The following is a 13,447-nucleotide window of genomic DNA, read 5'->3' as shown; positions in this document are numbered from 1 at the left end:
GCTCTGGAAGGGAGACGGCAGAAGTGCGGGAAAGGGGTCGGACACGGTCGAGGGCCCTGTCAACTGTCGTGCGGGGTAATCCTTGTTTGAGGAAAAGGGAGGACATATCGGAGGCGCTGTTGTGGAAGGTTGCATTATTGGCACTGATGTGTTGGAGGCAGAGAATGGAATGAAATCCTTAAAGGAGGCTGGGTGCGAGGATGTATATTCAAGGTAGTTATGGGAGTCGGGCTTTTAATAGTTAAGGGATAAATGTTGGCCGAGAGACTGTGAGTGAACCTGCTCTTTGAATCGTGCTGTGTGATCTGTTTCATGTTTTAAGTGCAGAGTCTTTCACATAGATTTATTAGTAAAAATTATACTCACAGAGAGTGTACACAATTCTGCAAAGGCTCTGGGAACCTTCACATTACAGTTGCTGAGCTCAGTAGGAAGATGGCCAACACTTGATATGCCTCCCTTCGTGATGTGGTGGTCTGGTTATTATTCTCCCATCTCCAGGCTATTACATCATTTACCTTCCATGACCTTTACCCTTGGATTATATGAACTTCCATTAGCTCAACGTTTGAGACTCGCTGTCGCTATGGTAGAGATCCATAACCAGCACTCACAAGCTGCCTGTCTTATCTACACTTAGAGGAAAGGATGAAAGCAATTAAGACGGATATATTTATCCACTAGTAGGCTAGAACTACACTAAGAGCAAACAATTACCTTTATGATTCCAACTTGTACCAATCATGAAGGGGGCTTCAGGATCTGAGCTGATCTGGACATGCTCCAGAGACTGCCTGATTCAGCAGATTTCTTCAGACACTGTCTTTTAATTACAAAACAGTACAAAATGGAACCTCAACGCAATCTCATTTGATATAGCTTGGCTAACAGGGATAGATTTCTAGGAAGGATTGTTAAGGACACTGGATATTATAAAGTAACAGAGAGATTCTGTGAACAACAAAATAGTGAATATTCTGGAAGGATAAGGTGAATTGAGCCAAATGGCTTGCTTCATCCAAATCTCTTGTGATTCCTAAATTATCTGTGATAATGTGACTCAATTAATTTTGTCGTAAGTAATTATATATTTCTTCAGGCAGGGGATATTCTGCTTCCAATTGATGGCTTTCTCTTCCTTTGTTCACACTCTTTCATTGTACCCAACAATCTCATTTCTCATTGAAATACTTACTCAACACCTTTACTGTTCTCCCCTTCACTGTTATTGGAAAAGAAGGAGGATTCAATTTTGAAAAAAAAAGTCCAAAATTACACCAATATGGTTAACTTAACATCAATCAATATCCAGATTCAACTATTTAAAATCATGGTTGTGTGTTTTTGTGTCTTAGGTTTCATTTAAGTATTAAATACATCAAAGCGAAAAGAAATGCATATTTTGACTTTGCTGATCCTGCTATTAGACAACACTCACTCATTGCTGGGAATGAAGTGGGTTCCTTATGGAAAATGATACTTTTGGGTGCTTGCATTTGAATGTTGGCGGTGGGGTGAAATGAAATGTCCATTGCTCAAATTCCGGTCCACATAATGGTAAAACGATAGAGTTGTAGAGCAACCACATGCATTCTTACATTTAACACTTGATACCGAGACAATTTTTTTTGTTGCCATTTTATCATGCCCTCTTTGTCCTTCTCCTCTGCCCCCATTCTGTCAGAACTAAGAGATCACATAGCCTCTACTCAGGCCTATACCACTTGTGCATGCAGAGATGGCATGGTTTGACTTGATTAAAGGTGCTATATTCATATAACTTGCTGTTGTTTCCCTCTTCTTGTGAGAATACTGTACGTTGTTAATACTTGCATGGAAATTTTTTCAACCTTTTTAAAAAGAGGCATTTTCTTTTTTACTGAGAACTGAGTGGCTAACTGTTCGCTGACTTGCAATAATCTGTGTAATGTAATGTACCCCCGATCAAATTTTTATTGAATATTTAATATGTTCGGCACATATTACCATACAGATCAATTAATGTATTTGTGCTTTGTATTTATATATGAAGAGTAATTTAATCAAGCTGCAAAATTATATTCCATATTAGACTATGTAGCTATCTTCAAAGCATTTAATATCCCAAATCATTTTGAAATGTAAATACTGTTTTTATGGGCTCATTATTTGTGTACAGTGAGGTACCACTGATAGGAATGAGTTGAATGACCATTTAATCTATTTTGGTGGTTGTGGTTGAGGGAGTATGTTGGTTAGGATGCTGGAAGAATTCCCTGTTGGAAGAAAATGCTGTTGTATCTTTTACATCTATCTTAATCGTTGTTTGGGCCTCAGAATCATGAGCCCTCCAAAAATGCAACACTGCCTCACTACTGCACTGAAGTGTCAGCCTGGAGTAGAGTCCTGGAGTGGCGCATGAACCCAAAACTTACAAATCCCAGAAAAGAATTCTACCAACTAAAACTAAGTTACATTTGACTTTCACAAACTGGTACTGCTGAGCCAACATGCTGTGTCTCTACTTTTCATGAAGATTATGTAATTGAAGTTGCCACAGTTTTCGTCTTGGTTACTAAGTCTACCCATGGTGAAATTGGAGTAATCTTCCAGCCGTTAAAAATTGCTCTCTCCTAGTTATGAAGGGCACGAGATTTTAAAAATTATTTTACTTAATTCAGAAGGGATTGTGTTCTCAAATATTTCACAACTCTGTTAATAGATATTTGGTGTGGTGCCCAAATGATTAGACAGTTTATCAAGTTCTCCACTAATGATGCCTGTGCTGTGCTGCTATCATCGTTAGCTTTCTTCCTTAATTCTCATTATTTTCCCATCACTCTTTCTCACTGTCTAAAATCTAAAACGTGGTCCAGACCGACTGATGCCTATATTAAAAGTGACAACACATAAAATGGAGAAGGCATGACAAATTTATTATTACAAATGAAAGGAGTCACATATTTGGCCTGTCATCAATGCTGTCTGTGGGCTTGCGTGACGTAAGTGTAATAGAGCATTGCTGTACCAGAGAAGTAGGATTTATGGTTATCTCAGTCTTGGTTGAGCTTAGGGGAATTGAACAATCAATGAGCATTAGCCAGTTATCACTGTCGCAGAAGAATTGTAATCTCCATGTTAAACTGTGGCAGAAGTGGTGATGGGGGGTGGGGGGTGGTTTGCTGGAGAGCAGTAGTTGCCTGCCTACACTTGGAAAGAGACTAGGAACGTTAGAGAGAAAACAAATCTTTTTCCTAAAATGAAGGAAGGAAAAGGGAGGTGGGCAGTGATTTTCTGTTACATTGTATTTTTTTGAGTAAGAGTGCAAGCAGCGAAGCTTCTTATTAGTTCCTCATTTAAAAACTGGGACACTTTACATATTGACTAGGAATGCAATTCACATGAGCTGAGGCCACTTCAGTGTGACTGAACATGTAACCACGTGAGACACTGAATGTTTGATTAAGAGCTATAAATTTCTGCCTTTGAAAAATAAGTGCTGCTTTTTTCCAATTCCCTTTAATTTATCCTGTTTATTCTCATACCATTCATAACTTAGTTTCTTATGTCTGATATTATTCCAGTGAATCTTTGGTCTACCCATCCCTTAGCTCTAATACACCTGGCTCGAATAATAGGGTTCTCAGGACAGCACGGAATATTTAAGTTGTGGTCAAGCAACGTCTTGTACAAATTCAACAACACAACCTTGCTTTTGTGTTTAGTGCCCTACATGTATGTAGCTAAAAAGTCCCAAAAATTTTCTGATGACTTTTTCTACTATACAGGACGTCAGAAATGCTCCATCCATCAATATTGGCGACCACGCTCTGGAAGTGGTTCAAGAGTTCACCTACCTAGGCTCAACTATCACCAGTAACCTGTCTCTAGATGCAGAAATCAACAAGCGCATGGGAAAGGCTTCCACTGCTATGTCCAGACTGGCCAAGAGAGTGTGGGAAAATGGCGCACTGACACGGAACACAAAAGTCCGAGTGTATCAAGCCTGTGTCCTCAGTACCTTGCTCTATGGCAGCGAGGCCTGGACAACGTATGTCAGCCAAGAGCGATGTCTCAATTCATTCCATCTTCGCTGCCTCCGGAGAATACTTGGCATCAGGTGGCAGGACCGTATCTCCAACACAGAAGTCCTCGAGGCGGCCAACATCCCCAGCTTATACACACTACTGAGTCAGCGGCACTTGAGATAGCTTGGCCATGTGAGCCGCATGGAAGATGGCAGGATCCCCAAAGACACATTGTACAGCGAGCTCGCCACTGGTATCAGACCCACCGGCTGTCCATGTCTCCGCTATAAAGACATCTGCAAACGCGACATGAAATCCTGTGACATTGATCACAAGTCGTGGGAGTCCGTTGCCAGCGTTTGCCAGAGCTGGCGGGCAGCCATAAAGGCGGGGCTAAAATGTGGCGAGTCGAACAGACTTAGTAGTTGGCAGGAAAAAAGACAGAAGCGCAAGGGGAGAGCCAACTGTGCAACAGCCCCGACAAACAAATTTCTCTGCAGCACCTGTGGAAGAGCCTGTCACTCTAGAATTGGCCTTTATAGCCACTCCAGGCGCTGCTTCACAAACCACTGGCCACCTCCAGGCGCTTACCCATTGTCTCTCGAGATAAGGAGGCCCAAAAGAAAGAATTCCCATCTTTAAAGATATGGACTCCGCTCTCATTCTGTTTCTGTACTCTGATTTCCTCAATTAGTCAAGCTCAATTGCCTATTACAGATCCATCTGGTGGTCCTTAATTAGCTCATTTCTTTCTCAGTATTAACTAAATTCACCTTGACTCTTAAAGTTCAACCAGTATCAGAGTAAGATGAACTGGCTTGTAATTTCGAGGCTTATCCCTTTAGTCTTTTTTTGAATGGGGTGTAGGATTCTCAACTTTCCAGTTCATTGTCAGTTTTAATTTTCCAAGATGTTTGGAAAATGTTGTTTAAGGGTAGACAGGGAGAATCTATCCCATTGTCAGAGGGTTGAGAACTGGACGACATCGATTTAAGGCGAATAACAGAGGAACCAGAGGCGACAGGAGGAAATTTTTTTTATGCAGCGAGTGGTTAAGATCTGAATGCACTGCCTGAGAGTGTGGTGGAGGCAGATTCAGTTGTGGCTTTCAGAAGGGAATTGGATAATTATTTGAAGAGAAAAAAATTTGCAGGGGAGTGGGACTAGATGAGCAGCTCTTGCAGAGAACTGGCATGGACATGACAGGCCAAGCGGCCTCCTCCTCTGTTGTAACCGTTCTATGTCTAATGTCTTGGTTATCTCCTCGACTACTGTATTCTGGGATGCCGGCCATCTGGGCCTATGGTGCTTCAGTTGTTAAACTTCAGCTGGAGACATTATCACTGTTTATAAATGTAATCATTTCATATGAAATATTTTGAATTGTTTGATTTTGTTCCAGTACAACCAGTTTACTGTTTGTCTGTTCTAGGAGAGCCTCAACCAGCTACAGTATTCATCCCAGAGTAGTTTGGCCCACCTGTTTTACAAGATGCTTTTCAAATGCGTGCATGTATTTCTTTATAACTGGGGGCTCAGGTTTGCAGCAAATTGGTTTGAAGTCGCTTAGCTAGTTTATGCAGTGAGGAGCTGAGTCATATGGAGTAGAAGACTCTCATTTCAATTCCTGGTTTTAGCTGAATTAGTTAATTTCAACTGGGTGCTGTAATTCGTCTCTATGCACCTGGATTGGAGAAGAGAAAATCAGTCAGGACTGATGTCTTGATTGCTATCCAACAATCCCTGTTGGAAGCATGTGTGGACATTTAGTGAACACAGGATTGGATGTGGCTGTGATGCTTTCTTCCCAGTCAAAAATCCTACCATATGCTGAGCAAAGAATCAATGTCTTCTAGCACATATAAACTGTAATGTAAGTTGCTCATGCTCGTCTAATTCTTAGTCGGCATCTGGGTGATAAAATCAGATCCGAGTCTGCTTCAAAACTAGTAAAATTTGATTTAAGAGCCTAACTCCAGCTTTTGAATAAAAACAAAGTGCTGGAAATATTCAGGTCTGGCAGCATCTGTGGAGAGAGAAGCAGAGTTAACGTTTCAGGTCTATGACCTTTCATCAGAATGGATGCGACTGAGGAAAGCTTTTCTGCACCCAGAAAGAACTCAGTCCTCTAGATGCTGTAGATTTTAGATGTTGACAGAATTACTGTAAGGTGCTTTTTTTTGGTGTGAATTTCTCTCTTTATGACCCCCAGGCTGTACATTTATTGATTTAATTCCATAGGAATGTAAAACTCTCTGCAGGTATATTGCTCAATTATCTGTTGACATATTAATTTCATTGGGAAAATTTGGAAAGGATTTATTTAATATTTACTGCTGTGTTTTTCACTGTAAACTTTGAGTGCCGTGAGCAAATGGCACTCCCTCCAGCAGTAGCAGAAACTGTTTGTTTCCTCAGTGCATCCCATAGGTGCTAAGTAGATATTTTTCCAGGCCTTTGCTTTTTTATTTTGCCCACTACTTACCCTGTGCAAACAAAATAAAAATATTTAGACATGAGGATCTAAGAACATAAGAACTAGGAGCTGGAGTAGACTGTATGGCTCCTCGAGTCTGCTCCGCCATTCAACACTATCATGGCTGAACTTCTGCCTCAACTCCACTTTCCCACCTGCTCTCCATATCCCTTAATTCCCTGAGAGACTGAAAATTATCTCTCTCAGCCTTATATATATTCAACGATGGAGCATAACCCTCCGGGATAGAGAATTACAAAGATTCACAGTCTTTTGAGTGAAGAAATTTCTCATTTCTGTCCTAAATGATAGGCCCCTTTATCCTGAGACTGAGCCCCCATGTTCTAGATTTTCCAGCCAGGGGAAACAACCTCTCTGTCGACCCTGTCAAGCCCCTTCAGAATCTTGTATGTTACAATGAGATCACCTCTCATTCTAATAACATCCAGAGATCATAGGCCCAACTTACTTAGCTTATTATCATCATCCTAGGAAACAATCTAGTGAACTTTTGCTGTATCACCTCCAAGAGAAGTATATTCTTTGTTTGGTACTCCAGGTGCAGTCTCACCAAAGCTCTGTACAGTTGTAACAAGACTTCCTTATTCTTGCACTCCAATCCCCTTGCAATAAAGGCTAACATGCCCTTTGCCTTCCTAATTGCTTGCTGTACCTGCATGGTAATTTCTTGTGTCCTGAGTATGAGTACACCCAAGTCCTCCTGAAGATCAACATTTACAAGTTTCGTGCCTTTTTTAAACAAAATTATGCTTCTCTATTCTGATTACCAAAATGAATAACCTCACGTTTTCCTACATTATACTCCATCTGCTCACTCACTTAACCTGTCGATATCTCTTTGCAGCTTCTTGGTGTCCTCACACCTCACATTCCCACCTAGCTTTGTATCGATACATTACTCTTGGTATCCTCGTCTAAGTTGTTGATATAGATGGGAAATAACTGGGGCCCCAGCACTACTGATCCTTGCGGCACTCCACTAGTTACAGTTTGCCAACTTGAGAACGCTCCCTTTATCCTTACTCTTTGCTTCCTGTCCAATCCTCTATCCATGCCAAAAATTACATCCAGCTCCATGAGCCCTCATCTTGCATATCAGCCTTTGGTGTGGCACCTTATCGAATTCCTTTTGGAAATCCAAGTATACTACATCTACTGGTCCCCTTTTATCTACTCTGCTAGTTACTTCATCAAAAAATTATTAAATTTGCCAAACATAATTTTTTCTTTTTTGGCCTCCTTATCTCGAGAGACAATGGGTAAGCGCCTGGAGGTGGTCAGTGGTGTGTGGAGCAGCTCCTGGAGTGGCTATGAAGGCCAATTCTAGAGTGACAGGCTCTTCCACAGGTGCTGCAGAAAAATTTGTTTGTCGGGGCTGTTGCACAGTTGGCTCTCCCCTTGCGCCTCTGTCTTTTTTCCTGCCAACTGCTAAATCTCTTCGACTCGCCACATTTTAGCCCCGCCTTTATGGCTGCCCGCTAGCTCTGGCGATCGCTGGCAACTGACTCCCACGACTTGTGATCAATGTCACAGGATTTCATGTCGCGTTTGCAGACGTCTTTAAAGCGGAGACATGGACGGCTGGTGGGTCTGATACCAAAGGTGAGCTCGCTGTACAATGTGTCTTTGGGGATCCTGCCATCTTCCATGCGGCTCACATGGCCAAGCCATCTCAAGCGCCGCTGACTCAGTAGTGTGTATAAGCTGGGGATGTTGGCCGCCTCGAGGACTTCTGTGTTGGAGATACGGTCCTGCCACCTGATGCCAAGTATTCTCCGGAGGCAGCGAAGATGGAATGAATTGAGACATCGCTCTTGGCTGACATACGTTGTCCAGGCCTCGCTGCCATAGAGCAAGGTACTGAGGACACAGGCTTGATACACTCGGACTTTTGTGATCCGTGTCAGTGCGCCATTTTCCCACACTCTCTTGGCCAGTCTGGACATAGCAGTGGAAGCCTTTCCCATGCGCTTGTTGATTTCTGCATCTAGAGACAGGTTACTGGTGATAGTTGAGCCTAGGTAGGTGAACTCTTGAACCACTTCCAGAGCATGGTCGCCAATATTGATGGATGGAGCATTTCTGACGTCCTGCCCCATGATGTTCGTTTTCTTGAGGCTGATGGTTAGGCCAAATTCATTGCAGGCAGCCGCAAACCTGTCAATGAGACTCTGCAGGCACTCTTCAGTGTGAGATGTTAAAGCGGATGAGCTTTCCAGACGTCGATGGTGGGAACTGAGGAAATGGCTTATTACCTGCACCCGCTTTTTCCACCCCCCCCTTCCCTGCTCCACACTCTCAGCTCACCCCCTCACAACCCCGTCCCAGCCCCCCCCGGCACCATCTTTGCCCTGCACCCCCCCCACCCCCTTACAGCCCCCTTCCCAGCTCCCCCTCGCACCCCTTTCCCTCCACCCCTCCCACCAGCATCATCCTACACCTGTGTAGGGGCCCTAACAACCCCACTGCCTTGTGGGCGTCTCGGGAGAGACCAAGGCTAAGGGAGTAAACCCTAACAGAAAATCCGGAGTGGAACCCCGTAAGCGGTCGTGTGTAACCTTTTGGCATGTTTCCGGCAGTTCCTGCAGCCATACCGGTGCCAAACGTCGTGCTCTGCACTCCTTTTGACCCCACCAGAAAGGCCGAGAGGGGGGTTTTGACAACTGGGCAACTCTCAATCTCCATAATTTCGCCCAGGCATGCGCCATGGAGAGGTCACTCCATAGTTGCCTCACAGCGACTGAAACAACACGGAAGGCACCAGGTACGGGTTATAAGTCCAGATAAATTGGCGTAGAAACTGGGCGCCACGGGTTGCCTTTGTCGGTGGGAGAGGTCATCGCACCTCACTGGACAGCTACTGCCCGCCTCAAACAGGGCAGCCCCCGGTCAATAAGGTTCTGTCCCGCCACAGTCTACCTGCTTCAATGGGTGCTTGGAGCTCAGGGTCATTGCCCAAAAGGTGGACTGAAACACCGCACCAAACAACACGGAAAAAGGAAAGAAGGTACCAGCCCTTTGCTTTGCAAGCTGGAACGTCAGAACTATGTGTTCTGGCCTGTCGGAAGACCTTACACAAATCAACGATTCTCGGAAGACCGCCATCATGACTCAATGTAGACATTGCACCAAACATAATTTACCTTCCGTAAAACCATGTTGTCTTTGTCTGATCATACTGTGATTTTCTAACTGTATTGTCAAGACTTCCTTAATAATAGATTCCAGCATTTTCATGATGACTGTCAGGCTAACTGGCCTTTAGTTCCCTGTTTTCTCTTTCTTTGCTAACTTCCAGTCTGCTGGTACCGTTCCAGAATCTAGGGAATTTTGGAAAATCACCTCTGCAGCTGCCTTATTTTGGAACTCAGGTCCTGGGGATTTGTCAGCCTTTATGCTGTCTTTATGTCATTGCCAAGAGGGCTACTCTTCTTCCTTTTCCGTTCTGTCTGTCTTTTCAAAATGTTATGTAGCCTGGAGTATTTATTTCCCAACTTAGTCACCTTGTAATCATGTCTCCGTAGTGGTGATTAGATTCAAACCATTTATATCTTTTTTGCAGCTAGTTCATCTATCTCATTGCGAATGTTTCACACAGACAGATAAACAGCCTTTATTTTTTTAACTACTATTCTTTATATGGGCCTTCATCACTGATGCACTATTACCATTAAACCCTCTGTCCCTTCCTGTCCCATTCTGCTTGTCTTTACAGAAATCGCTGCATTGTTCTGTTGCCTTGACATTTTTCATTGGATTTCTAAATCTCCCTTCACCTGAACCCTCCCCGCTGCCTCTTTTAGTTTAAAGCCCAAATCGCAATCTCTTCCCTTCTCTGCTGCCTCTGTCAAAAGTTGTGAATTGTGTTAGGCTCTATTGATCAGTGAAATGCTGGCAAACAAGCAGACTGTATTTATAAATCTCCACTGCCAAGGACATTTTTAACAAACTGCTCAGTGGTCAATTGCCAACCAACTAATGCGTGTTGCACTCTACTTGCTATTTTGTATGTAGGCAAATCTAGCAGATTGCACATCAATATTGCTATCCATCTGTAGCTTGATTCTTTACCAGGTAATGAATGAATGACAAGTGTTTTAGATTCCATTTTAAGCCTGTTACTCTGGCTGACCAAGAGATTCTGTGGAAGGATGCAAAACTAGCTGGAATAGAATTGTCCTCAATTGTTTAAATGTTTTTGGGCGTTTGGGTTAATATAATTTATTAAAAGTCCTGTTTTTTCACTTGAACTTGTCATTCTTGGTTAGAATCCTGGCTTTTGCAGAGTTAACTACAGTTGCCATTTGCACCCTAGGGTAGAGAGAATCATAAAAATAGCACAAACTAGGCCATTTGACCTATTGCACCTGTGTAGCTCTTTACCTGGAGTTCTAATTTTGTCTCTTTCCATTTCCTTATGTCTTTTTTCTTTTCAAATGCTTTCAAATGACAATCTTGAAGTGAGCTTGTACTTCCTGATTGGTTGAAAAATGCTCAGAGCACATTGTACACAGATATCCACGAGACACCCGGCTTTGAGCTTAGATCATTTTAACAGTTGAACATTTAATTATAATAAACAATGGATCATAGATTTCTACAGTATTATTATAAAGTGGCACCATGATATGACCCAGGGTGGTAGGATGTGATTTTATGCTCAGGATTTCCTCTATTGAATGTTTGCAATGTTGACAAATATCTAAGGCAGGCAAAGAAAAGGTGGCCAGCCACATCCCTGCAGGAAAGGAAAGTCAGAAGGATAGTCTCTGTTCATGAATTTGTTGGATGAAGCACTGACTCGAGCCTTGCAAGGTAATTCCCACAATTATCTCTCACTTGGTGTATTGTTCTTGACATTGCGAAAGCATAGGTGAGACATGAAGGTGGAGCAAGCAATTTTCCCATGTTTTAGGCAGCGAAGTCTTAAGGGAAGAGACATTTTGGAAAGAAAGTGTATATTATCAGCTACAGAATAGAATTAGTGCCTGCCTGCTTCTTGTAACAATTAGCTCCACATCTGTCACAACATGCTGAAATTGTTTTACTGGTTGCTCCTAACTTTTCTTCCTTGATGATTTCCTCTGCTATCCTTCTGTAAAGGCATGAATTTCCATTGAGTTATGGTTAACAGGCACCAGAGGCTCTCTGTTACCTAAATGGTCATTGTTCATTTAGAGTAATTTACGACGTAGAAGGAGGCCATTCAGCCCATCGAGTAGTTGCCAGCTCTCCACAGAGCTCTGCATTCAGTCCCACTCCCCAGCTTGATCTCCATAGCCCCGCAAGTCTCTCTCAGGTGGCCATCCAACTTCCTCTTGAAGTCATTGATTGTCTCCACTTCCACCACCCTTGTCGGCAGCAAGTTTCAGGTCATTACCACTGGCTGCGTAAAAATGTGCTTCTTCGTATTCCCCCTGCAGCTTTTGCCCAAAACTTGCAATCTGTGTCCCCTAGTCCTTGCATTATTTGTTAATGGGAACAATTTTTCCTTGTCTAACTTATGGGAAGTGTTCACAGGGAATTGGGACATAGAATTGTGGAAGGGGAACAGCTCAGTGATGCCTGATCTTGTCCTCATCTGGAGTCTACAAATGTGAGCCTCCAGCAAGAGTCACTAGATAGTGTTCAGGAGTGGGAGCCTGGATTGATTTCCCCCTCCCAAGGCTAATGTTGCGGATGCCAATTGTATGCACCCCTGTGTCCACCCTGGCTGAGAGCAGCTAACTTGGCACCAATGGAGAATCACACATGAAACTTTTGGTCGCTATGGCTCACTTTTCACTACTCACTGAATTTTTAAATTCATTAATGGGATATAGGCATCGCTGGCAAAGTCAGCATTGCCCAGCCCTAATTGCCCTTGAGAAGGTGAGCAGCCTTCTAGAACTGTTTCAATCCATGTAGTTTAACACCCAGAGTGCTATTATGAAGGGAGTTCCAGGATTTTGACCCAGTGGCAGTGAAGGAATGGTGATATAGTTCCAAGCCAGCATGGTGTGTGACTTGGAGGGGAGCTGCATCTGCTGCCCTTGCTCTTCTAGGCGGTAGAGGTTGCAGGTTTGGAAGGGTCCTTGGTAAGTTTTATTCTTTCATGGGATGTGTGCATTGCGGGCAAGGCCAGCATTTGTTGCCCATCTCTAATTGCCCTTGACAACTGAGTGGCCCACTAGCCATTTCAGTGGGCAGTTAAGAGTCAACCACATTGCTGTAGTTTTGGCATCGTATGCAAGGATGGCAGATTTCCTTCTCTAAAGACATTAGTGAACCAGATAGGTTTTTACAACAATTGATAGTTTCATGGCACCATTACTCAGTCTAGCTTTCAATTCCAGATTAATTGAATTTAAATTCTACCAGCTACTGTGGTGGGATTTGAACCCAAGTTCCCAGAGCATTAGCCTAAGCTTCTGGATTACTAGTCCAATGGCATCACCATCTTCCCCAGTTGCTGCAGTGCATCTTGCAGATGGTACACACTGCTGTCAATGTGCGCCGGTGGTGGAGGGAGTGAATGTTTAAGGTGGTGAATGGGAATAAACTTGGTGATGTACTGTGGAGTTGCTAAATATTACTTTTTGAAGGCAACATTGTCATAGAGACCTTTTATGTAGGAAGCTCTTAAAAGTGCTTCACATTAAGGAGGGAAACAGAGATATAAAGCAGGAATAGAAAGATTGAAAAATGTGAAGGTTAGGTTGACAGCCAAAGGCGTAGTGAAGAAAAAGTTGTTGAGATTTCTGAAATCAAGGCGGGAGATGAAGGAAACTAGGCAGGGAGTTGCAATATCATGGTTGAATATTGGGCAGTAAATAACCGAGCAGGGGAACAATGAGAGGGGTGGAAAGTGTATGCGAGAACATAAAGGTGGAAGAGATCAGTAAGGTCGGATGGGCAAGGCCATGTGCAGGAAAGAAGTAATTGTAATCATATTTCTTTGTAT

The 13,447-nt window shown here is 43.1% G+C and overlaps 1 protein-coding gene across 3 annotated transcripts in view; it reads left to right on the top strand.

Moving 5' to 3' along the window:
- LOC137376612 (kinesin-like protein KIF13B) overlaps window positions 1-13,447 on the top strand; it is a 172,208-nt gene that overhangs the window by 16,030 nt on the left and 142,731 nt on the right. The window lies entirely within an intron of this gene.

Source organism: Heterodontus francisci, chromosome 13 (assembly GCF_036365525.1).
Source record: "Heterodontus francisci isolate sHetFra1 chromosome 13, sHetFra1.hap1, whole genome shotgun sequence".
NCBI classification, from domain to species: Eukaryota; Metazoa; Chordata; class Chondrichthyes; order Heterodontiformes; family Heterodontidae; genus Heterodontus; species Heterodontus francisci.
The sequence above is the reverse complement of the archived record's forward strand: the minus strand, read 5'-3'. Positions and strand labels throughout refer to the sequence as shown.